This window comes from Misgurnus anguillicaudatus, chromosome 18 (assembly GCF_027580225.2).
Source record: "Misgurnus anguillicaudatus chromosome 18, ASM2758022v2, whole genome shotgun sequence".
NCBI classification, from domain to species: Eukaryota; Metazoa; Chordata; class Actinopteri; order Cypriniformes; family Cobitidae; genus Misgurnus; species Misgurnus anguillicaudatus.
The window spans coordinates 2,545,001-2,567,614 of record NC_073354.2 but is presented as its reverse complement, the minus strand read 5'-3'; the positions used below and the strand labels follow the sequence as shown (position 1 = coordinate 2,567,614).

Genomic DNA, 22,614 nt, shown 5'->3' with positions numbered 1-22,614 from the left:
GAAAATGAAAAGTCTTTGCTAAATAGTGATAATAACAGATACGCAAAAATATTTGACAGCTTTGTAAAGAGTGCACGTTGTAATGGTGTTAACAACTGCTTATGATTTATGCAGTGTCTCGTTAACCCAGCCGCTGTCCTTTACAGAGGAGCAAACGAATGGGGGTGGGTTAAATTAACTAACTTTTGCCCTTGAAAGAACAGACCATGCAGCACATACGCTCGTTCTTACACGTGAATGGCGTCAAATCCCCTGCAACACAGGCAGCGCTCTGTTAATGACCGCTCCTCTGCCCCGTGCTGCTGTGGGCACTGAGCAAAAAGCCCAAAAGGAAGCCTCTGACCGCCCCCTGCCGGAGGAGGGGGGTAAAGACGAGACTGAGCGGATCCTCTGACTGGCGCACAGACGGAGAAAAGACAAACCAATGCAGAATCCGGAAAGCAAATGCGGCGAACGAAGTAAAAAGGAGAAAAGTGACAAAGACAAAAGCTTACAGCACCTGGTATTCCCAGGCGGTCTCCCATCCAAGTACTAACCAGGCCCGACCCTGCTTAGCTTCCGAGATCGGACGAGATCGGGCGTGCTCAGGGTGGTATGGCCGTAAGCGAGAGACGCTGTCAAAACGAGCCTCTTAAACAATGCCCATACGTGTATAAAAACTAAAAGATATTTAAATACATAGATTAATTAATTAATTAAATAAATAAATAAATAAATAAATAAATAAACGTAAAGTAAAACATTAAAACTACATTAAATAAAAGTTACGACCCAGGGAAGCAGGGCAATGACAGGCATGTTTTATTAATGTTTTGTCCGGAGGAGTATGTGTTATGGACAAAGAAGACCCGGACGCAACAGACGTCTACGATGCCAAGTGGTTTATTATACACAAATACAGGTGCAGGGCTTAAGTCCAGTGAAAGGGGTAGTGGGAACAATATTTATTCATAGAAAGCGAACACGTGCACAGTTGTGAGGGGAGAAGGGACAAGAGCCGTGCCACATAAAACGCCAAGAAAATACCAGTACACACTCTAGCTATACGTAAGCTCTCCATCTACAAAAGAAAACAATTATAGATAAATCTTCAGCGTCAGCAACGCCCTAACTAACCTACTCCGGCTAACAAAATCACAAAACGTACAGCGGGTGGCACACGCTCTATTTGGCAGCTATAAATTCCACGTGAAGGCATAGTGTAGCCTACGTCACGTGACATCCATACCTGTCCGGCTCTCCCAACGAACAAACAAACAAGACATCCGAGGGGAGAAAGTAACAAACAAGAGGACAGGGGAGAACAAATAGGCGTTCCGAAGCTTTAAAAAACACAAACAATAATGTACTGAGACTGTTTGAACGACAGAACAAAATGGGGTACATTATTTCAGCAAAAAACAAAACAAAAAAAGCTGGCGAACGGGACGGCGATGGGCTTCGCATAATTCCGTGTAACGGGATTGGTATAGGTATGAATGACGTCATCGGGATTCCCCAGAAACAGCCAATGAACGGATTTGAGAAGAATGCAGGTACGGATCGCTGGAAAGAGACAGAAACACGCAAAACTCACACAGGAACGTAACAATAAATATCAATAAATAATTAAATAGAAAATAAATTAAATTACTAAAAATAAATAAATCGACAATTTAATAAATAGAAATAAATGAATTAATAATAAATGATTGTGTAAATCAAATACATAAATAAATAAATAAATAAATAAATGTATCAAGTAAAAAACTGAATAAATGTTTATAGATAGATAGATAGATAGATAGATAGATAGATAGATAGATAGATAGATAGATAGATAGATAGATAGATAAAAACCATGCCAGCTTTTAGTCACAGCATTCATTCATAGAAAATGAAAAGTCTTTGCTAAATAGTGATAATAACAGATACGCAAAAATATTTGACAGCTTTGTAAAGAGTGCACGTTGTAATGGTGTTAACAACTGCTTATGATTTATGCAGTGTCTCGTTAACCCAGCCGCTGTCCTTTACAGAGGAGCAAACGAATGGGGGTGGGTTAAATTAACTAACTTTTGCCCTTGAAAGAACAGACCATGCAGCACATACGCTCGTTCTTACACGTGAATGGCGTCAAATCCCCTGCAACACAGGCAGCGCTCTGTTAATGACCGCTCCTCTGCCCCGTGCTGCTGTGGGCACTGAGCAAAAAGCCCAAAAGGAAGCCTCTGACCGCCCCCTGCCGGAGGAGGGGGGTAAAGACGAGACTGAGCGGATCCTCTGACTGGCGCACAGACGGAGAAAAGACAAACCAATGCAGAATCCGGAAAGCAAATGCGGCGAACGAAGTAAAAAGGAGAAAAGTGACAAAGACAAAAGCTTACAGCACCTGGTATTCCCAGGCGGTCTCCCATCCAAGTACTAACCAGGCCCGACCCTGCTTAGCTTCCGAGATCGGACGAGATCGGGCGTGCTCAGGGTGGTATGGCCGTAAGCGAGAGACGCTGTCAAAACGAGCCTCTTAAACAATGCCCATACGTGTATAAAAACTAAAAGATATTTAAATACATAGATTAATTAATTAATTAATTAATTAATTAAATAAATAAATAAACGTAAAGTAAAACATTAAAACTACATTAAATAAAAGTTACGACCCAGGGAAGCAGGGCAATGACAGGCATGTTTTATTAATGTTTTGTCCGGAGGAGTATGTGTTATGGACAAAGAAGACCCGGACGCAACAGACGTCTACGATGCCAAGTGGTTTATTATACACAAATACAGGTGCAGGGCTTAAGTCCAGTGAAAGGGGTAGTGGGAACAATATTTATTCATAGAAAGCGAACACGTGCACAGTTGTGAGGGGAGAAGGGACAAGAGCCGTGCCACATAAAACGCCAAGAAAATACCAGTACACACTCTAGCTATACGTAAGCTCTCCATCTACAAAAGAAAACAATTATAGATAAATCTTCAGCGTCAGCAACGCCCTAACTAACCTACTCCGGCTAACAAAATCACAAAACGTACAGCGGGTGGCACACGCTCTATTTGGCAGCTATAAATTCCACGTGAAGGCATAGTGTAGCCTACGTCACGTGACATCCATACCTGTCCGGCTCTCCCAACGAACAAACAAACAAGACATCCGAGGGGAGAAAGTAACAAACAAGAGGACAGGGGAGAACAAATAGGCGTTCCGAAGCTTTAAAAAACACAAACAATAATGTACTGAGACTGTTTGAACGACAGAACAAAATGGGGTACATTATTTCAGCAAAAAACAAAACAAAAAAAGCTGGCGAACGGGACGGCGATGGGCTTCGCATAATTCCGTGTAACGGGATTGGTATAGGTATGAATGACGTCATCGGGATTCCCCAGAAACAGCCAATGAACGGATTTGAGAAGAATGCAGGTACGGATCGCTGGAAAGAGACAGAAACACGCAAAACTCACACAGGAACGTAACAATAAATATCAATAAATAATTAAATAGAAAATAAATTAAATTACTAAAAATAAATAAATCGACAATTTAATAAATAGAAATAAATGAATTAATAATAAATGATTGTGTAAATCAAATACATAAATAAATAAATAAATAAATAAATGTATCAAGTAAAAAACTGAATAAATGTTTATAGATAGATAGATAGATAGATAGATAGATAGATAGATAGATAGATAGATAGATAGATAGATAGATAGATAGATAGATAGATAGATAGATAAAAACCATGCCAGCTTTTAGTCACAGCATTCATTCATAGAAAATGAAAAGTCTTTGCTAAATAGTGATAATAACAGATACGCAAAAATATTTGACAGCTTTGTAAAGAGTGCACGTTGTAATGGTGTTAACAACTGCTTATGATTTATGCAGTGTCTCGTTAACCCAGCCGCTGTCCTTTACAGAGGAGCAAACGAATGGGGGTGGGTTAAATTAACTAACTTTTGCCCTTGAAAGAACAGACCATGCAGCACATACGCTCGTTCTTACACGTGAATGGCGTCAAATCCCCTGCAACACAGGCAGCGCTCTGTTAATGACCGCTCCTCTGCCCCGTGCTGCTGTGGGCACTGAGCAAAAAGCCCAAAAGGAAGCCTCTGACCGCCCCCTGCCGGAGGAGGGGGGTAAAGACGAGACTGAGCGGATCCTCTGACTGGCGCACAGACGGAGAAAAGACAAACCAATGCAGAATCCGGAAAGCAAATGCGGCGAACGAAGTAAAAAGGAGAAAAGTGACAAAGACAAAAGCTTACAGCACCTGGTATTCCCAGGCGGTCTCCCATCCAAGTACTAACCAGGCCCGACCCTGCTTAGCTTCCGAGATCGGACGAGATCGGGCGTGCTCAGGGTGGTATGGCCGTAAGCGAGAGACGCTGTCAAAACGAGCCTCTTAAACAATGCCCATACGTGTATAAAAACTAAAAGATATTTAAATACATAGATTAATTAATTAATTAAATAAATAAATAAATAAATAAATAAATAAACGTAAAGTAAAACATTAAAACTACATTAAATAAAAGTTACGACCCAGGGAAGCAGGGCAATGACAGGCATGTTTTATTAATGTTTTGTCCGGAGGAGTATGTGTTATGGACAAAGAAGACCCGGACGCAACAGACGTCTACGATGCCAAGTGGTTTATTATACACAAATACAGGTGCAGGGCTTAAGTCCAGTGAAAGGGGTAGTGGGAACAATATTTATTCATAGAAAGCGAACACGTGCACAGTTGTGAGGGGAGAAGGGACAAGAGCCGTGCCACATAAAACGCCAAGAAAATACCAGTACACACTCTAGCTATACGTAAGCTCTCCATCTACAAAAGAAAACAATTATAGATAAATCTTCAGCGTCAGCAACGCCCTAACTAACCTACTCCGGCTAACAAAATCACAAAACGTACAGCGGGTGGCACACGCTCTATTTGGCAGCTATAAATTCCACGTGAAGGCATAGTGTAGCCTACGTCACGTGACATCCATACCTGTCCGGCTCTCCCAACGAACAAACAAACAAGACATCCGAGGGGAGAAAGTAACAAACAAGAGGACAGGGGAGAACAAATAGGCGTTCCGAAGCTTTAAAAAACACAAACAATAATGTACTGAGACTGTTTGAACGACAGAACAAAATGGGGTACATTATTTCAGCAAAAAACAAAACAAAAAAAGCTGGCGAACGGGACGGCGATGGGCTTCGCATAATTCCGTGTAACGGGATTGGTATAGGTATGAATGACGTCATCGGGATTCCCCAGAAACAGCCAATGAACGGATTTGAGAAGAATGCAGGTACGGATCGCTGGAAAGAGACAGAAACACGCAAAACTCACACAGGAACGTAACAATAAATATCAATAAATAATTAAATAGAAAATAAATTAAATTACTAAAAATAAATAAATCGACAATTTAATAAATAGAAATAAATGAATTAATAATAAATGATTGTGTAAATCAAATACATAAATAAATAAATAAATAAATAAATGTATCAAGTAAAAAACTGAATAAATGTTTATAGATAGATAGATAGATAGATAGATAGATAGATAGATAGATAGATAGATAGATAGATAGATAGATAGATAAAAACCATGCCAGCTTTTAGTCACAGCATTCATTCATAGAAAATGAAAAGTCTTTGCTAAATAGTGATAATAACAGATACGCAAAAATATTTGACAGCTTTGTAAAGAGTGCACGTTGTAATGGTGTTAACAACTGCTTATGATTTATGCAGTGTCTCGTTAACCCAGCCGCTGTCCTTTACAGAGGAGCAAACGAATGGGGGTGGGTTAAATTAACTAACTTTTGCCCTTGAAAGAACAGACCATGCAGCACATACGCTCGTTCTTACACGTGAATGGCGTCAAATCCCCTGCAACACAGGCAGCGCTCTGTTAATGACCGCTCCTCTGCCCCGTGCTGCTGTGGGCACTGAGCAAAAAGCCCAAAAGGAAGCCTCTGACCGCCCCCTGCCGGAGGAGGGGGGTAAAGACGAGACTGAGCGGATCCTCTGACTGGCGCACAGACGGAGAAAAGACAAACCAATGCAGAATCCGGAAAGCAAATGCGGCGAACGAAGTAAAAAGGAGAAAAGTGACAAAGACAAAAGCTTACAGCACCTGGTATTCCCAGGCGGTCTCCCATCCAAGTACTAACCAGGCCCGACCCTGCTTAGCTTCCGAGATCGGACGAGATCGGGCGTGCTCAGGGTGGTATGGCCGTAAGCGAGAGACGCTGTCAAAACGAGCCTCTTAAACAATGCCCATACGTGTATAAAAACTAAAAGATATTTAAATACATAGATTAATTAATTAATTAATTAATTAATTAAATAAATAAATAAACGTAAAGTAAAACATTAAAACTACATTAAATAAAAGTTACGACCCAGGGAAGCAGGGCAATGACAGGCATGTTTTATTAATGTTTTGTCCGGAGGAGTATGTGTTATGGACAAAGAAGACCCGGACGCAACAGACGTCTACGATGCCAAGTGGTTTATTATACACAAATACAGGTGCAGGGCTTAAGTCCAGTGAAAGGGGTAGTGGGAACAATATTTATTCATAGAAAGCGAACACGTGCACAGTTGTGAGGGGAGAAGGGACAAGAGCCGTGCCACATAAAACGCCAAGAAAATACCAGTACACACTCTAGCTATACGTAAGCTCTCCATCTACAAAAGAAAACAATTATAGATAAATCTTCAGCGTCAGCAACGCCCTAACTAACCTACTCCGGCTAACAAAATCACAAAACGTACAGCGGGTGGCACACGCTCTATTTGGCAGCTATAAATTCCACGTGAAGGCATAGTGTAGCCTACGTCACGTGACATCCATACCTGTCCGGCTCTCCCAACGAACAAACAAACAAGACATCCGAGGGGAGAAAGTAACAAACAAGAGGACAGGGGAGAACAAATAGGCGTTCCGAAGCTTTAAAAAACACAAACAATAATGTACTGAGACTGTTTGAACGACAGAACAAAATGGGGTACATTATTTCAGCAAAAAACAAAACAAAAAAAGCTGGCGAACGGGACGGCGATGGGCTTCGCATAATTCCGTGTAACGGGATTGGTATAGGTATGAATGACGTCATCGGGATTCCCCAGAAACAGCCAATGAACGGATTTGAGAAGAATGCAGGTACGGATCGCTGGAAAGAGACAGAAACACGCAAAACTCACACAGGAACGTAACAATAAATATCAATAAATAATTAAATAGAAAATAAATTAAATTACTAAAAATAAATAAATCGACAATTTAATAAATAGAAATAAATGAATTAATAATAAATGATTGTGTAAATCAAATACATAAATAAATAAATAAATAAATAAATGTATCAAGTAAAAAACTGAATAAATGTTTATAGATAGATAGATAGATAGATAGATAGATAGATAGATAGATAGATAGATAGATAGATAGATAGATAGATAGATAAAAACCATGCCAGCTTTTAGTCACAGCATTCATTCATAGAAAATGAAAAGTCTTTGCTAAATAGTGATAATAACAGATACGCAAAAATATTTGACAGCTTTGTAAAGAGTGCACGTTGTAATGGTGTTAACAACTGCTTATGATTTATGCAGTGTCTCGTTAACCCAGCCGCTGTCCTTTACAGAGGAGCAAACGAATGGGGGTGGGTTAAATTAACTAACTTTTGCCCTTGAAAGAACAGACCATGCAGCACATACGCTCGTTCTTACACGTGAATGGCGTCAAATCCCCTGCAACACAGGCAGCGCTCTGTTAATGACCGCTCCTCTGCCCCGTGCTGCTGTGGGCACTGAGCAAAAAGCCCAAAAGGAAGCCTCTGACCGCCCCCTGCCGGAGGAGGGGGGTAAAGACGAGACTGAGCGGATCCTCTGACTGGCGCACAGACGGAGAAAAGACAAACCAATGCAGAATCCGGAAAGCAAATGCGGCGAACGAAGTAAAAAGGAGAAAAGTGACAAAGACAAAAGCTTACAGCACCTGGTATTCCCAGGCGGTCTCCCATCCAAGTACTAACCAGGCCCGACCCTGCTTAGCTTCCGAGATCGGACGAGATCGGGCGTGCTCAGGGTGGTATGGCCGTAAGCGAGAGACGCTGTCAAAACGAGCCTCTTAAACAATGCCCATACGTGTATAAAAACTAAAAGATATTTAAATACATAGATTAATTAATTAATTAATTAATTAATTAAATAAATAAATAAACGTAAAGTAAAACATTAAAACTACATTAAATAAAAGTTACGACCCAGGGAAGCAGGGCAATGACAGGCATGTTTTATTAATGTTTTGTCCGGAGGAGTATGTGTTATGGACAAAGAAGACCCGGACGCAACAGACGTCTACGATGCCAAGTGGTTTATTATACACAAATACAGGTGCAGGGCTTAAGTCCAGTGAAAGGGGTAGTGGGAACAATATTTATTCATAGAAAGCGAACACGTGCACAGTTGTGAGGGGAGAAGGGACAAGAGCCGTGCCACATAAAACGCCAAGAAAATACCAGTACACACTCTAGCTATACGTAAGCTCTCCATCTACAAAAGAAAACAATTATAGATAAATCTTCAGCGTCAGCAACGCCCTAACTAACCTACTCCGGCTAACAAAATCACAAAACGTACAGCGGGTGGCACACGCTCTATTTGGCAGCTATAAATTCCACGTGAAGGCATAGTGTAGCCTACGTCACGTGACATCCATACCTGTCCGGCTCTCCCAACGAACAAACAAACAAGACATCCGAGGGGAGAAAGTAACAAACAAGAGGACAGGGGAGAACAAATAGGCGTTCCGAAGCTTTAAAAAACACAAACAATAATGTACTGAGACTGTTTGAACGACAGAACAAAATGGGGTACATTATTTCAGCAAAAAACAAAACAAAAAAAGCTGGCGAACGGGACGGCGATGGGCTTCGCATAATTCCGTGTAACGGGATTGGTATAGGTATGAATGACGTCATCGGGATTCCCCAGAAACAGCCAATGAACGGATTTGAGAAGAATGCAGGTACGGATCGCTGGAAAGAGACAGAAACACGCAAAACTCACACAGGAACGTAACAATAAATATCAATAAATAATTAAATAGAAAATAAATTAAATTACTAAAAATAAATAAATCGACAATTTAATAAATAGAAATAAATGAATTAATAATAAATGATTGTGTAAATCAAATACATAAATAAATAAATAAATAAATAAATGTATCAAGTAAAAAACTGAATAAATGTTTATAGATAGATAGATAGATAGATAGATAGATAGATAGATAGATAGATAGATAGATAGATAGATAGATAGATAGATAAAAACCATGCCAGCTTTTAGTCACAGCATTCATTCATAGAAAATGAAAAGTCTTTGCTAAATAGTGATAATAACAGATACGCAAAAATATTTGACAGCTTTGTAAAGAGTGCACGTTGTAATGGTGTTAACAACTGCTTATGATTTATGCAGTGTCTCGTTAACCCAGCCGCTGTCCTTTACAGAGGAGCAAACGAATGGGGGTGGGTTAAATTAACTAACTTTTGCCCTTGAAAGAACAGACCATGCAGCACATACGCTCGTTCTTACACGTGAATGGCGTCAAATCCCCTGCAACACAGGCAGCGCTCTGTTAATGACCGCTCCTCTGCCCCGTGCTGCTGTGGGCACTGAGCAAAAAGCCCAAAAGGAAGCCTCTGACCGCCCCCTGCCGGAGGAGGGGGGTAAAGACGAGACTGAGCGGATCCTCTGACTGGCGCACAGACGGAGAAAAGACAAACCAATGCAGAATCCGGAAAGCAAATGCGGCGAACGAAGTAAAAAGGAGAAAAGTGACAAAGACAAAAGCTTACAGCACCTGGTATTCCCAGGCGGTCTCCCATCCAAGTACTAACCAGGCCCGACCCTGCTTAGCTTCCGAGATCGGACGAGATCGGGCGTGCTCAGGGTGGTATGGCCGTAAGCGAGAGACGCTGTCAAAACGAGCCTCTTAAACAATGCCCATACGTGTATAAAAACTAAAAGATATTTAAATACATAGATTAATTAATTAATTAATTAATTAATTAAATAAATAAATAAACGTAAAGTAAAACATTAAAACTACATTAAATAAAAGTTACGACCCAGGGAAGCAGGGCAATGACAGGCATGTTTTATTAATGTTTTGTCCGGAGGAGTATGTGTTATGGACAAAGAAGACCCGGACGCAACAGACGTCTACGATGCCAAGTGGTTTATTATACACAAATACAGGTGCAGGGCTTAAGTCCAGTGAAAGGGGTAGTGGGAACAATATTTATTCATAGAAAGCGAACACGTGCACAGTTGTGAGGGGAGAAGGGACAAGAGCCGTGCCACATAAAACGCCAAGAAAATACCAGTACACACTCTAGCTATACGTAAGCTCTCCATCTACAAAAGAAAACAATTATAGATAAATCTTCAGCGTCAGCAACGCCCTAACTAACCTACTCCGGCTAACAAAATCACAAAACGTACAGCGGGTGGCACACGCTCTATTTGGCAGCTATAAATTCCACGTGAAGGCATAGTGTAGCCTACGTCACGTGACATCCATACCTGTCCGGCTCTCCCAACGAACAAACAAACAAGACATCCGAGGGGAGAAAGTAACAAACAAGAGGACAGGGGAGAACAAATAGGCGTTCCGAAGCTTTAAAAAACACAAACAATAATGTACTGAGACTGTTTGAACGACAGAACAAAATGGGGTACATTATTTCAGCAAAAAACAAAACAAAAAAAGCTGGCGAACGGGACGGCGATGGGCTTCGCATAATTCCGTGTAACGGGATTGGTATAGGTATGAATAGGGTGACCAGACGTCCCGTTTTTCCCAGGACAGTCCCGTATTTCAACTCTAATTTGAGTGTCCCGACTTATCATGAAAAAATCATATTTTGTCCCGTATTTCATTAATAATAATAATTATTATTTTTATTTATTTATTTTTTTTGCTGAGTGATAGCGTGAGTACTTGAAGTCTCCTCTCATATGAAAATAGCCCAATAAAAATAAAAAGTAAAAGCAAATCGCATTATAGTATATTTTAGAGAACAAAAGTACCATCCAATCACAATTCCCTAAATCAACTTGATGTTGGTGAGCGGAATCCGACGTCACCTGCAGTTAAGTGTAGTAGAGAGCACGGGAGCTTGACTCGGGTGCAAAGATGTCAAAGAAGCATGCGTGTACATTTAATGAGGATCTTCAAAAATAGTTTAAATTTCTCAAAAGAGAGTCACTATCAGTTGCAAGCAAATTAAGATGCAACATTTGCGGGGCTCGCTTTTCCATTGCTCACGGAGGCCGCGCCGACATTACGCAGCAAATGCACGCGGTGGACGCTGCTAAAAGTAAGTGTGCTACTCCAAATGTCAGTGAATTTTTGCATATCATTCTGTTATTCATGGGCACAGTTTTCGGTCAGCTGACTGCACTGCAAAATTAATTAAGAAATTGTATGATCCAAAATTTTCTTCTGCTCGCACTAAATCTGCAACTTTATGTAAGTCTACATATTTTTTTACATAGTTAATGATATTATCAAGTGTAAACTACTTGTTTGTGTTCATTGGGAGTTGTGGGTCTGTGGGTCCTTGTCTGTCCCATATTCCACTCTGAGAAATCTGGTCACCCTAGGTATGAATGACGTCATCGGGATTCCCCAGAAACAGCCAATGAACGGATTTGAGAAGAATGCAGGTACGGATCGCTGGAAAGAGACAGAAACACGCAAAACTCACACAGGAACGTAACAATAAATATCAATAAATAATTAAATAGAAAATAAATTAAATTACTAAAAATAAATAAATCGACAATTTAATAAATAGAAATAAATGAATTAATAATAAATGATTGTGTAAATCAAATACATAAATAAATAAATAAATAAATAAATGTATCAAGTAAAAAACTGAATAAATGTTTATAGATAGATAGATAGATAGATAGATAGATAGATAGATAGATAGATAGATAGATAGATAGATAAAAACCATGCCAGCTTTTAGTCACAGCATTCATTCATAGAAAATGAAAAGTCTTTGCTAAATAGTGATAATAACAGATACGCAAAAATATTTGACAGCTTTGTAAAGAGTGCACGTTGTAATGGTGTTAACAACTGCTTATGATTTATGCAGTGTCTCGTTAACCCAGCCGCTGTCCTTTACAGAGGAGCAAACGAATGGGGGTGGGTTAAATTAACTAACTTTTGCCCTTGAAAGAACAGACCATGCAGCACATACGCTCGTTCTTACACGTGAATGGCGTCAAATCCCCTGCAACACAGGCAGCGCTCTGTTAATGACCGCTCCTCTGCCCCGTGCTGCTGTGGGCACTGAGCAAAAAGCCCAAAAGGAAGCCTCTGACCGCCCCCTGCCGGAGGAGGGGGGTAAAGACGAGACTGAGCGGATCCTCTGACTGGCGCACAGACGGAGAAAAGACAAACCAATGCAGAATCCGGAAAGCAAATGCGGCGAACGAAGTAAAAAGGAGAAAAGTGACAAAGACAAAAGCTTACAGCACCTGGTATTCCCAGGCGGTCTCCCATCCAAGTACTAACCAGGCCCGACCCTGCTTAGCTTCCGAGATCGGACGAGATCGGGCGTGCTCAGGGTGGTATGGCCGTAAGCGAGAGACGCTGTCAAAACGAGCCTCTTAAACAATGCCCATACGTGTATAAAAACTAAAAGATATTTAAATACATAGATTAATTAATTAATTAATTAATTAATTAAATAAATAAATAAACGTAAAGTAAAACATTAAAACTACATTAAATAAAAGTTACGACCCAGGGAAGCAGGGCAATGACAGGCATGTTTTATTAATGTTTTGTCCGGAGGAGTATGTGTTATGGACAAAGAAGACCCGGACGCAACAGACGTCTACGATGCCAAGTGGTTTATTATACACAAATACAGGTGCAGGGCTTAAGTCCAGTGAAAGGGGTAGTGGGAACAATATTTATTCATAGAAAGCGAACACGTGCACAGTTGTGAGGGGAGAAGGGACAAGAGCCGTGCCACATAAAACGCCAAGAAAATACCAGTACACACTCTAGCTATACGTAAGCTCTCCATCTACAAAAGAAAACAATTATAGATAAATCTTCAGCGTCAGCAACGCCCTAACTAACCTACTCCGGCTAACAAAATCACAAAACGTACAGCGGGTGGCACACGCTCTATTTGGCAGCTATAAATTCCACGTGAAGGCATAGTGTAGCCTACGTCACGTGACATCCATACCTGTCCGGCTCTCCCAACGAACAAACAAACAAGACATCCGAGGGGAGAAAGTAACAAACAAGAGGACAGGGGAGAACAAATAGGCGTTCCGAAGCTTTAAAAAACACAAACAATAATGTACTGAGACTGTTTGAACGACAGAACAAAATGGGGTACATTATTTCAGCAAAAAACAAAACAAAAAAAGCTGGCGAACGGGACGGCGATGGGCTTCGCATAATTCCGTGTAACGGGATTGGTATAGGTATGAATGACGTCATCGGGATTCCCCAGAAACAGCCAATGAACGGATTTGAGAAGAATGCAGGTACGGATCGCTGGAAAGAGACAGAAACACGCAAAACTCACACAGGAACGTAACAATAAATATCAATAAATAATTAAATAGAAAATAAATTAAATTACTAAAAATAAATAAATCGACAATTTAATAAATAGAAATAAATGAATTAATAATAAATGATTGTGTAAATCAAATACATAAATAAATAAATAAATAAATAAATGTATCAAGTAAAAAACTGAATAAATGTTTATAGATAGATAGATAGATAGATAGATAGATAGATAGATAGATAGATAGATAGATAGATAGATAGATAGATAAAAACCATGCCAGCTTTTAGTCACAGCATTCATTCATAGAAAATGAAAAGTCTTTGCTAAATAGTGATAATAACAGATACGCAAAAATATTTGACAGCTTTGTAAAGAGTGCACGTTGTAATGGTGTTAACAACTGCTTATGATTTATGCAGTGTCTCGTTAACCCAGCCGCTGTCCTTTACAGAGGAGCAAACGAATGGGGGTGGGTTAAATTAACTAACTTTTGCCCTTGAAAGAACAGACCATGCAGCACATACGCTCGTTCTTACACGTGAATGGCGTCAAATCCCCTGCAACACAGGCAGCGCTCTGTTAATGACCGCTCCTCTGCCCCGTGCCGCTGTGGGCACTGAGCAAAAAGCCCAAAAGGAAGCCTCTGACCGCCCCCTGCCGGAGGAGGGGGGTAAAGACGAGACTGAGCGGATCCTCTGACTGGCGCACAGACGGAGAAAAGACAAACCAATGCAGAATCCGGAAAGCAAATGCGGCGAACGAAGTAAAAAGGAGAAAAGTGACAAAGACAAAAGCTTACAGCACCTGGTATTCCCAGGCGGTCTCCCATCCAAGTACTAACCAGGCCCGACCCTGCTTAGCTTCCGAGATCGGACGAGATCGGGCGTGCTCAGGGTGGTATGGCCGTAAGCGAGAGACGCTGTCAAAACGAGCCTCTTAAACAATGCCCATACGTGTATAAAAACTAAAAGATATTTAAATACATAGATTAATTAATTAATTAATTAATTAATTAAATAAATAAATAAACGTAAAGTAAAACATTAAAACTACATTAAATAAAAGTTACGACCCAGGGAAGCAGGGCAATGACAGGCATGTTTTATTAATGTTTTGTCCGGAGGAGTATGTGTTATGGACAAAGAAGACCCGGACGCAACAGACGTCTACGATGCCAAGTGGTTTATTATACACAAATACAGGTGCAGGGCTTAAGTCCAGTGAAAGGGGTAGTGGGAACAATATTTATTCATAGAAAGCGAACACGTGCACAGTTGTGAGGGGAGAAGGGACAAGAGCCGTGCCACATAAAACGCCAAGAAAATACCAGTACACACTCTAGCTATACGTAAGCTCTCCATCTACAAAAGAAAACAATTATAGATAAATCTTCAGCGTCAGCAACGCCCTAACTAACCTACTCCGGCTAACAAAATCACAAAACGTACAGCGGGTGGCACACGCTCTATTTGGCAGCTATAAATTCCACGTGAAGGCATAGTGTAGCCTACGTCACGTGACATCCATACCTGTCCGGCTCTCCCAACGAACAAACAAACAAGACATCCGAGGGGAGAAAGTAACAAACAAGAGGACAGGGGAGAACAAATAGGCGTTCCGAAGCTTTAAAAAACACAAACAATAATGTACTGAGACTGTTTGAACGACAGAACAAAATGGGGTACATTATTTCAGCAAAAAACAAAACAAAAAAAGCTGGCGAACGGGACGGCGATGGGCTTCGCATAATTCCGTGTAACGGGATTGGTATAGGTATGAATGACGTCATCGGGATTCCCCAGAAACAGCCAATGAACGGATTTGAGAAGAATGCAGGTACGGATCGCTGGAAAGAGACAGAAACACGCAAAACTCACACAGGAACGTAACAATAAATATCAATAAATAATTAAATAGAAAATAAATTAAATTACTAAAAATAAATAAATCGACAATTTAATAAATAGAAATAAATGAATTAATAATAAATGATTGTGTAAATCAAATACATAAATAAATAAATAAATAAATAAATGTATCAAGTAAAAAACTGAATAAATGTTTATAGATAGATAGATAGATAGATAGATAGATAGATAGATAGATAGATAGATAGATAGATAGATAGATAGATAAAAACCATGCCAGCTTTTAGTCACAGCATTCATTCATAGAAAATGAAAAGTCTTTGCTAAATAGTGATAATAACAGATACGCAAAAATATTTGACAGCTTTGTAAAGAGTGCACGTTGTAATGGTGTTAACAACTGCTTATGATTTATGCAGTGTCTCGTTAACCCAGCCGCTGTCCTTTACAGAGGAGCAAACGAATGGGGGTGGGTTAAATTAACTAACTTTTGCCCTTGAAAGAACAGACCATGCAGCACATACGCTCGTTCTTACACGTGAATGGCGTCAAATCCCCTGCAACACAGGCAGCGCTCTGTTAATGACCGCTCCTCTGCCCCGTGCTGCTGTGGGCACTGAGCAAAAAGCCCAAAAGGAAGCCTCTGACCGCCCCCTGCCGGAGGAGGGGGGTAAAGACGAGACTGAGCGGATCCTCTGACTGGCGCACAGACGGAGAAAAGACACACCAATGCAGAATCCTGAAAGCAAATGCGGCGAACGAAGTAAAAAGGAGAAAAGTGACAAAGACAAAAGCTTACAGCACCTGGTATTCCCAGGCGGTCTCCCATCCAAGTACTAACCAGGCCCGACCCTGCTTAGCTTCCGAGATCGGACGAGATCGGGCGTGCTCAGGGTGGTATGGCCGTAAGCGAGAGACGCTGTCAAAACGAGCCTCTTAAACAATGCCCATACGTGTATAAAAACTAAAAGATATTTAAATACATAGATTAATTAATTAATTAATTAATTAATTAAATAAATAAATAAACGTAAAGTAAAACATTAAAACTACATTAAATAAAAGTTACGACCCAGGGAAGCAGGGCAATGACAGGCATGTTTTATTAATGTTTTGTCCGGAGGAGTATGTGTTATGGACAAAGAAGACCCGGACGCAACAGACGTCTACGATGCCAAGTGGTTTATTATACACAAATACAGGTGCAGGGCTTAAGTCCAGTGAAAGGGGTAGTGGGAACAATATTTATTCATAGAAAGCGAACACGTGCACAGTTGTGAGGGGAGAAGGGACAAGAGCCGTGCCACATAAAACGCCAAGAAAATACCAGTACACACTCTAGCTATACGTAAGCTCTCCATCTACAAAAGAAAACAATTATAGATAAATCTTCAGCGTCAGCAACGCCCTAACTAACCTACTCCGGCTAACAAAATCACAAAACGTACAGCGGGTGGCACACGCTCTATTTGGCAGCTATAAATTCCACGTGAAGGCATAGTGTAGCCTACGTCACGTGACATCCATACCTGTCCGGCTCTCCCAACGAACAAACAAACAAGACATCCGAGGGGAGAAAGTAACAAACAAGAGGACAGGGGAGAACAAATAGGCGTTCCGAAGCTTTAAAAAACACAAACAATAATGTACTGAGACTGTTTGAACGACAGAACAAAATGGGGTACATTATTTCAGCAAAAAACAAAACAAAAAAAGCTGGCGAACGGGACGGCGATGGGCTTCGCATAATTCCGTGTAACGGGATTGGTATAGGTATGAATGACGTCATCGGGATTCCCCAGAAACAGCCAATGAACGGATTTGAGAAGAATGCAGGTACGGATCGCTGGAAAGAGACAGAAACACGCAAAACTCACACAGGAACGTAACAATAAATATCAATAAATAATTAAATAGAAAATAAATTAAATTACTAAAAATAAATAAATCGACAATTTAATAAATAGAAATAAATGAATTAATAATAAATGATTGTGTAAATCAAATACATAAATAAATAAATAAATAAATAAATGTATCAAGTAAAAAACTGAATAAATGTTTATAGATAGATAGATAGATAGATAGATAGATAGATAGATAGATAGATAGATAGATAGATAGATAAAAACCATGCCAGCTTTTAGTCACAGCATTCATTCATAGAAAATGAAAAGTCTTTGCTAAATAGTGATAATAACAGATACGCAAAAATATTTGACAGCTTTGTAAAGAGTGCACGTTGTAATGGTGTTAACAACTGCTTATGATTTATGCAGTGTCTCGTTAACCCAGCCGCTGTCCTTTACAGAGGAGCAAACGAATGGGGGTGGGTTAAATTAACTAACTTTTGCCCTTGAAAGAACAGACCATGCAGCACATACGCTCGTTCTTACACGTGAATGGCGTCAAATCCCCTGCAACACAGGCAGCGCTCTGTTAATGACCGCTCCTCTGCCCCGTGCTGCTGTGGGCACTGAGCAAAAAGCCCAAAAGGAAGCCTCTGACCGCCCCCTGCCGGAGGAGGGGGGTAAAGACGAGACTGAGCGGATCCTCTGACTGGCGCACAGACGGAGAAAAGACAAACCAATGCAGAATCCGGAAAGCAAATGCGGCGAACGAAGTAAAAAGGAGAAAAGTGACAAAGACAAAAGCTTACAGCACCTGGTATTCCCAGGCGGTCTCCCATCCAAGTACTAACCAGGCCCGACCCTGCTTAGCTTCCGAGATCGGACGAGATCGGGCGTGCTCAGGGTGGTATGGCCGTAAGCGAGAGACGCTGTCAAAACGAGCCTCTTAAACAATGCCCATACGTGTATAAAAACTAAAAGATATTTAAATACATAGATTAATTAATTAATTAATTAATTAATTAAATAAATAAATAAACGTAAAGTAAAACATTAAAACTACATTAAATAAAAGTTACGACCCAGGGAAGCAGGGCAATGACAGGCATGTTTTATTAATGTTTTGTCCGGAGGAGTATGTGTTATGGACAAAGAAGACCCGGACGCAACAGACGTCTACGATGCCAAGTGGTTTATTATACACAAATACAGGTGCAGGGCTTAAGTCCAGTGAAAGGGGTAGTGGGAACAATATTTATTCATAGAAAGCGAACACGTGCACAGTTGTGAGGGGAGAAGGGACAAGAGCCGTGCCACATAAAACGCCAAGAAAATACCAGTACACACTCTAGCTATACGTAAGCTCTCCATCTACAAAAGAAAACAATTATAGATAAATCTTCAGCGTCAGCAACGCCCTAACTAACCTACTCCGGCTAACAAAATCACAAAACGTACAGCGGGTGGCACACGCTCTATTTGGCAGCTATAAATTCCACGTGAAGGCATAGTGTAGCCTACGTCACGTGACATCCATACCTGTCCGGCTCTCCCAACGAACAAACAAACAAGACATCCGAGGGGAGAAAGTAACAAACAAGAGGACAGGGGAGAACAAATAGGCGTTCCGAAGCTTTAAAAAACACAAACAATAATGTACTGAGACTGTTTGAACGACAGAACAAAATGGGGTACATTATTTCAGCAAAAAACAAAACAAAAAAAGCTGGCGAACGGGACGGCGATGGGCTTCGCATAATTCCGTGTAACGGGATTGGTATAGGTATGAATGACGTCATCGGGATTCCCCAGAAACAGCCAATGAACGGATTTGAGAAGAATGCAGGTACGGATCGCTGGAAAGAGACAGAAACACGCAAAACTCACACAGGAACGTAACAATAAATATCAATAAATAATTAAATAGAAAATAAATTAAATTACTAAAAATAAATAAATCGACAATTTAATAAATAGAAATAAATGAATTAATAATAAATGATTGTGTAAATCAAATACATAAATAAATAAATAAATAAATAAATGTATCAAGTAAAAAACTGAATAAATGTTTATAGATAGATAGATAGATAGATAGATAGATAGATAGATAGATAGATAGATAGATAGATAGATAGATAGATAAAAACCATGCCAGCTTTTAGTCACAGCATTCATTCATAGAAAATGAAAAGTCTTTGCTAAATAGTGATAATAACAGATACGCAAAAATATTTGACAGCTTTGTAAAGAGTGCACGTTGTAATGGTGTTAACAACTGCTTATGATTTATGCAGTGTCTCGTTAACCCAGCCGCTGTCCTTTACAGAGGAGCAAACGAATGGGGGTGGGTTAAATTAACTAACTTTTGCCCTTGAAAGAACAGACCATGCAGCACATACGCTCGTTCTTACACGTGAATGGCGTCAAATCCCCTGCAACACAGGCAGCGCTCTGTTAATGACCGCTCCTCTGCCCCGTGCTGCTGTGGGCACTGAGCAAAAAGCCCAAAAGGAAGCCTCTGACCGCCCCCTGCCGGAGGAGGGGGGTAAAGACGAGACTGAGCGGATCCTCTGACTGGCGCACAGACGGAGAAAAGACAAACCAATGCAGAATCCGGAAAGCAAATGCGGCGAACGAAGTAAAAAGGAGAAAAGTGACAAAGACAAAAGCTTACAGCACCTGGTATTCCCAGGCGGTCTCCCATCCAAGTACTAACCAGGCCCGACCCTGCTTAGCTTCCGAGATCGGACGAGATCGGGCGTGCTCAGGGTGGTATGGCCGTAAGCGAGAGACGCTGTCAAAACGAGCCTCTTAAACAATGCCCATACGTGTATAAAAACTAAAAGATATTTAAATACATAGATTAATTAATTAATTAATTAATTAATTAAATAAATAAATAAACGTAAAGTAAAACATTAAAACTACATTAAATAAAAGTTACGACCCAGGGAAGCAGGGCAATGACAGGCATGTTTTATTAATGTTTTGTCCGGAGGAGTATGTGTTATGGACAAAGAAGACCCGGACGCAACAGACGTCTACGATGCCAAGTGGTTTATTATACACAAATACAGGTGCAGGGCTTAAGTCCAGTGAAAGGGGTAGTGGGAACAATATTTATTCATAGAAAGCGAACACGTGCACAGTTGTGAGGGGAGAAGGGACAAGAGCCGTGCCACATAAAACGCCAAGAAAATACCAGTACACACTCTAGCTATACGTAAGCTCTCCATCTACAAAAGAAAACAATTATAGATAAATCTTCAGCGTCAGCAACGCCCTAACTAACCTACTCCGGCTAACAAAATCACAAAACGTACAGCGGGTGGCACACGCTCTATTTGGCAGCTATAAATTCCACGTGAAGGCATAGTGTAGCCTACGTCACGTGACATCCATACCTGTCCGGCTCTCCCAACGAACAAACAAACAAGACATCCGAGGGGAGAAAGTAACAAACAAGAGGACAGGGGAGAACAAATAGGCGTTCCGAAGCTTTAAAAAACACAAACAATAATGTACTGAGACTGTTTGAACGACAGAACAAAATGGGGTACATTATTTCAGCAAAAAACAAAACAAAAAAAGCTGGCGAACGGGACGGCGATGGGCTTCGCATAATTCCGTGTAACGGGATTGGTATAGGTATGAATGACGTCATCGGGATTCCCCAGAAACAGCCAATGAACGGATTTGAGAAGAATGCAGGTACGGATCGCTGGAAAGAGACAGAAACACGCAAAACTCACACAGGAACGTAACAATAAATATCAATAAATAATTAAATAGAAAATAAATTAAATTACTAAAAATAAATAAATCGACAATTTAATAAATAGAAATAAATGAATTAATAATAAATGATTGTGTAAATCAAATACATAAATAAATAAATAAATAAATAAATGTATCAAGTAAAAAACTGAATAAATGTTTATAGATAGATAGATAGATAGATAGATAGATAGATAGATAGATAGATAGATAGATAGATAGATAGATAGATAGATAGATAGATAGATAGATAGATAAAAACCATGCCAGCTTTTAGTCACAGCATTCATTCATAGAAAATGAAAAGTCTTTGCTAAATAGTGATAATAACAGATACGCAAAAATATTTGACAGCTTTGTAAAGAGTGCACGTTGTAATGGTGTTAACAACTGCTTATGATTTATGCAGTGTCTCGTTAACCCAGCCGCTGTCCTTTACAGAGGAGCAAACGAATGGGGGTGGGTTAAATTAACTAACTTTTGCCCTTGAAAGAACAGACCATGCAGCACATACGCTCGTTCTTACACGTGAATGGCGTCAAATCCCCTGCAACACAGGCAGCGCTCTGTTAATGACCGCTCCTCTGCCCCGTGCTGCTGTGGGCACTGAGCAAAAAGCCCAAAAGGAAGCCTCTGACCGCCCCCTGCCGGAGGAGGGGGGTAAAGACGAGACTGAGCGGATCCTCTGACTGGCGCACAGACGGAGAAAAGACAAACCAATGCAGAATCCGGAAAGCAAATGCGGCGAACGAAGTAAAAAGGAGAAAAGTGACAAAGACAAAAGCTTACAGCACCTGGTATTCCCAGGCGGTCTCCCATCCAAGTACTAACCAGGCCCGACCCTGCTTAGCTTCCGAGATCGGACGAGATCGGGCGTGCTCAGGGTGGTATGGCCGTAAGCGAGAGACGCTGTCAAAACGAGCCTCTTAAACAATGCCCATACGTGTATAAAAACTAAAAGATATTTAAATACATAGATTAATTAATTAATTAATTAATTAATTAATTAAATAAATAAATAAACGTAAAGTAAAACATTAAAACTACATTAAATAAAAGTTACGACCCAGGGAAGCAGGGCAATGACAGGCATGTTTTATTAATGTTTTGTCCGGAGGAGTATGTGTTATGGACAAAGAAGACCCGGACGCAACAGACGTCTACGATGCCAAGTGGTTTATTATACACAAATACAGGTGCAGGGCTTAAGTCCAGTGAAAGGGGTAGTGGGAACAATATTTATTCATAGAAAGCGAACACGTGCACAGTTGTGAGGGGAGAAGGGACAAGAGCCGTGCCACATAAAACGCCAAGAAAATACCAGTACACACTCTAGCTATACGTAAGCTCTCCATCTACAAAAGAAAACAATTATAGATAAATCTTCAGCGTCAGCAACGCCCTAACTAACCTACTCCGGCTAACAAAATCACAAAACGTACAGCGGGTGGCACACGCTCTATTTGGCAGCTATAAAT

The 22,614-nt window shown here is 40.5% G+C and overlaps 12 non-coding genes across 12 annotated transcripts; all 12 read right to left on the bottom strand.

Annotated features, from left to right (window-relative positions):
- Nucleotides 1–487: 487 nt before the first annotated feature.
- On the bottom strand, nt 488–606 carry LOC141350684 (5S ribosomal RNA). The gene has a single exon (XR_012358821.1). It is a non-coding gene; the product is annotated as a 5S ribosomal RNA (ribosomal RNA).
- Nucleotides 607–2,359: 1,753 nt separating this feature from the next.
- On the bottom strand, nt 2,360–2,478 carry LOC141350683 (5S ribosomal RNA). Its single transcript, XR_012358820.1, has one exon. It is a non-coding gene; the product is annotated as a 5S ribosomal RNA (ribosomal RNA).
- A 1,769-nt stretch (nt 2,479–4,247) lies between these two features.
- On the bottom strand, nt 4,248–4,366 carry LOC141350682 (5S ribosomal RNA). The gene has a single exon (XR_012358819.1). It is a non-coding gene; the product is annotated as a 5S ribosomal RNA (ribosomal RNA).
- A 1,753-nt stretch (nt 4,367–6,119) lies between these two features.
- On the bottom strand, nt 6,120–6,238 carry LOC141350681 (5S ribosomal RNA). Its single transcript, XR_012358818.1, has one exon. It is a non-coding gene; the product is annotated as a 5S ribosomal RNA (ribosomal RNA).
- A 1,753-nt stretch (nt 6,239–7,991) lies between these two features.
- On the bottom strand, nt 7,992–8,110 carry LOC141350680 (5S ribosomal RNA). The gene has a single exon (XR_012358817.1). It is a non-coding gene; the product is annotated as a 5S ribosomal RNA (ribosomal RNA).
- Nucleotides 8,111–9,863: 1,753 nt separating this feature from the next.
- Nucleotides 9,864–9,982, bottom strand: LOC141350679 (5S ribosomal RNA). Its single transcript, XR_012358816.1, has one exon. It is a non-coding gene; the product is annotated as a 5S ribosomal RNA (ribosomal RNA).
- A 2,580-nt stretch (nt 9,983–12,562) lies between these two features.
- On the bottom strand, nt 12,563–12,681 carry LOC141350678 (5S ribosomal RNA). The gene has a single exon (XR_012358815.1). It is a non-coding gene; the product is annotated as a 5S ribosomal RNA (ribosomal RNA).
- A 1,749-nt stretch (nt 12,682–14,430) lies between these two features.
- LOC141350677 (5S ribosomal RNA) lies at nt 14,431–14,549 on the bottom strand. Its single transcript, XR_012358814.1, has one exon. It is a non-coding gene; the product is annotated as a 5S ribosomal RNA (ribosomal RNA).
- Nucleotides 14,550–16,298: 1,749 nt separating this feature from the next.
- LOC141350675 (5S ribosomal RNA) lies at nt 16,299–16,417 on the bottom strand. The gene has a single exon (XR_012358813.1). It is a non-coding gene; the product is annotated as a 5S ribosomal RNA (ribosomal RNA).
- A 1,741-nt stretch (nt 16,418–18,158) lies between these two features.
- On the bottom strand, nt 18,159–18,277 carry LOC141350673 (5S ribosomal RNA). The gene has a single exon (XR_012358811.1). It is a non-coding gene; the product is annotated as a 5S ribosomal RNA (ribosomal RNA).
- A 1,749-nt stretch (nt 18,278–20,026) lies between these two features.
- Nucleotides 20,027–20,145, bottom strand: LOC141350672 (5S ribosomal RNA). The gene has a single exon (XR_012358810.1). It is a non-coding gene; the product is annotated as a 5S ribosomal RNA (ribosomal RNA).
- Nucleotides 20,146–21,918: 1,773 nt separating this feature from the next.
- Nucleotides 21,919–22,037, bottom strand: LOC141350671 (5S ribosomal RNA). The gene has a single exon (XR_012358809.1). It is a non-coding gene; the product is annotated as a 5S ribosomal RNA (ribosomal RNA).
- Between the last annotated feature and the right edge of the window lie 577 nt (nt 22,038–22,614).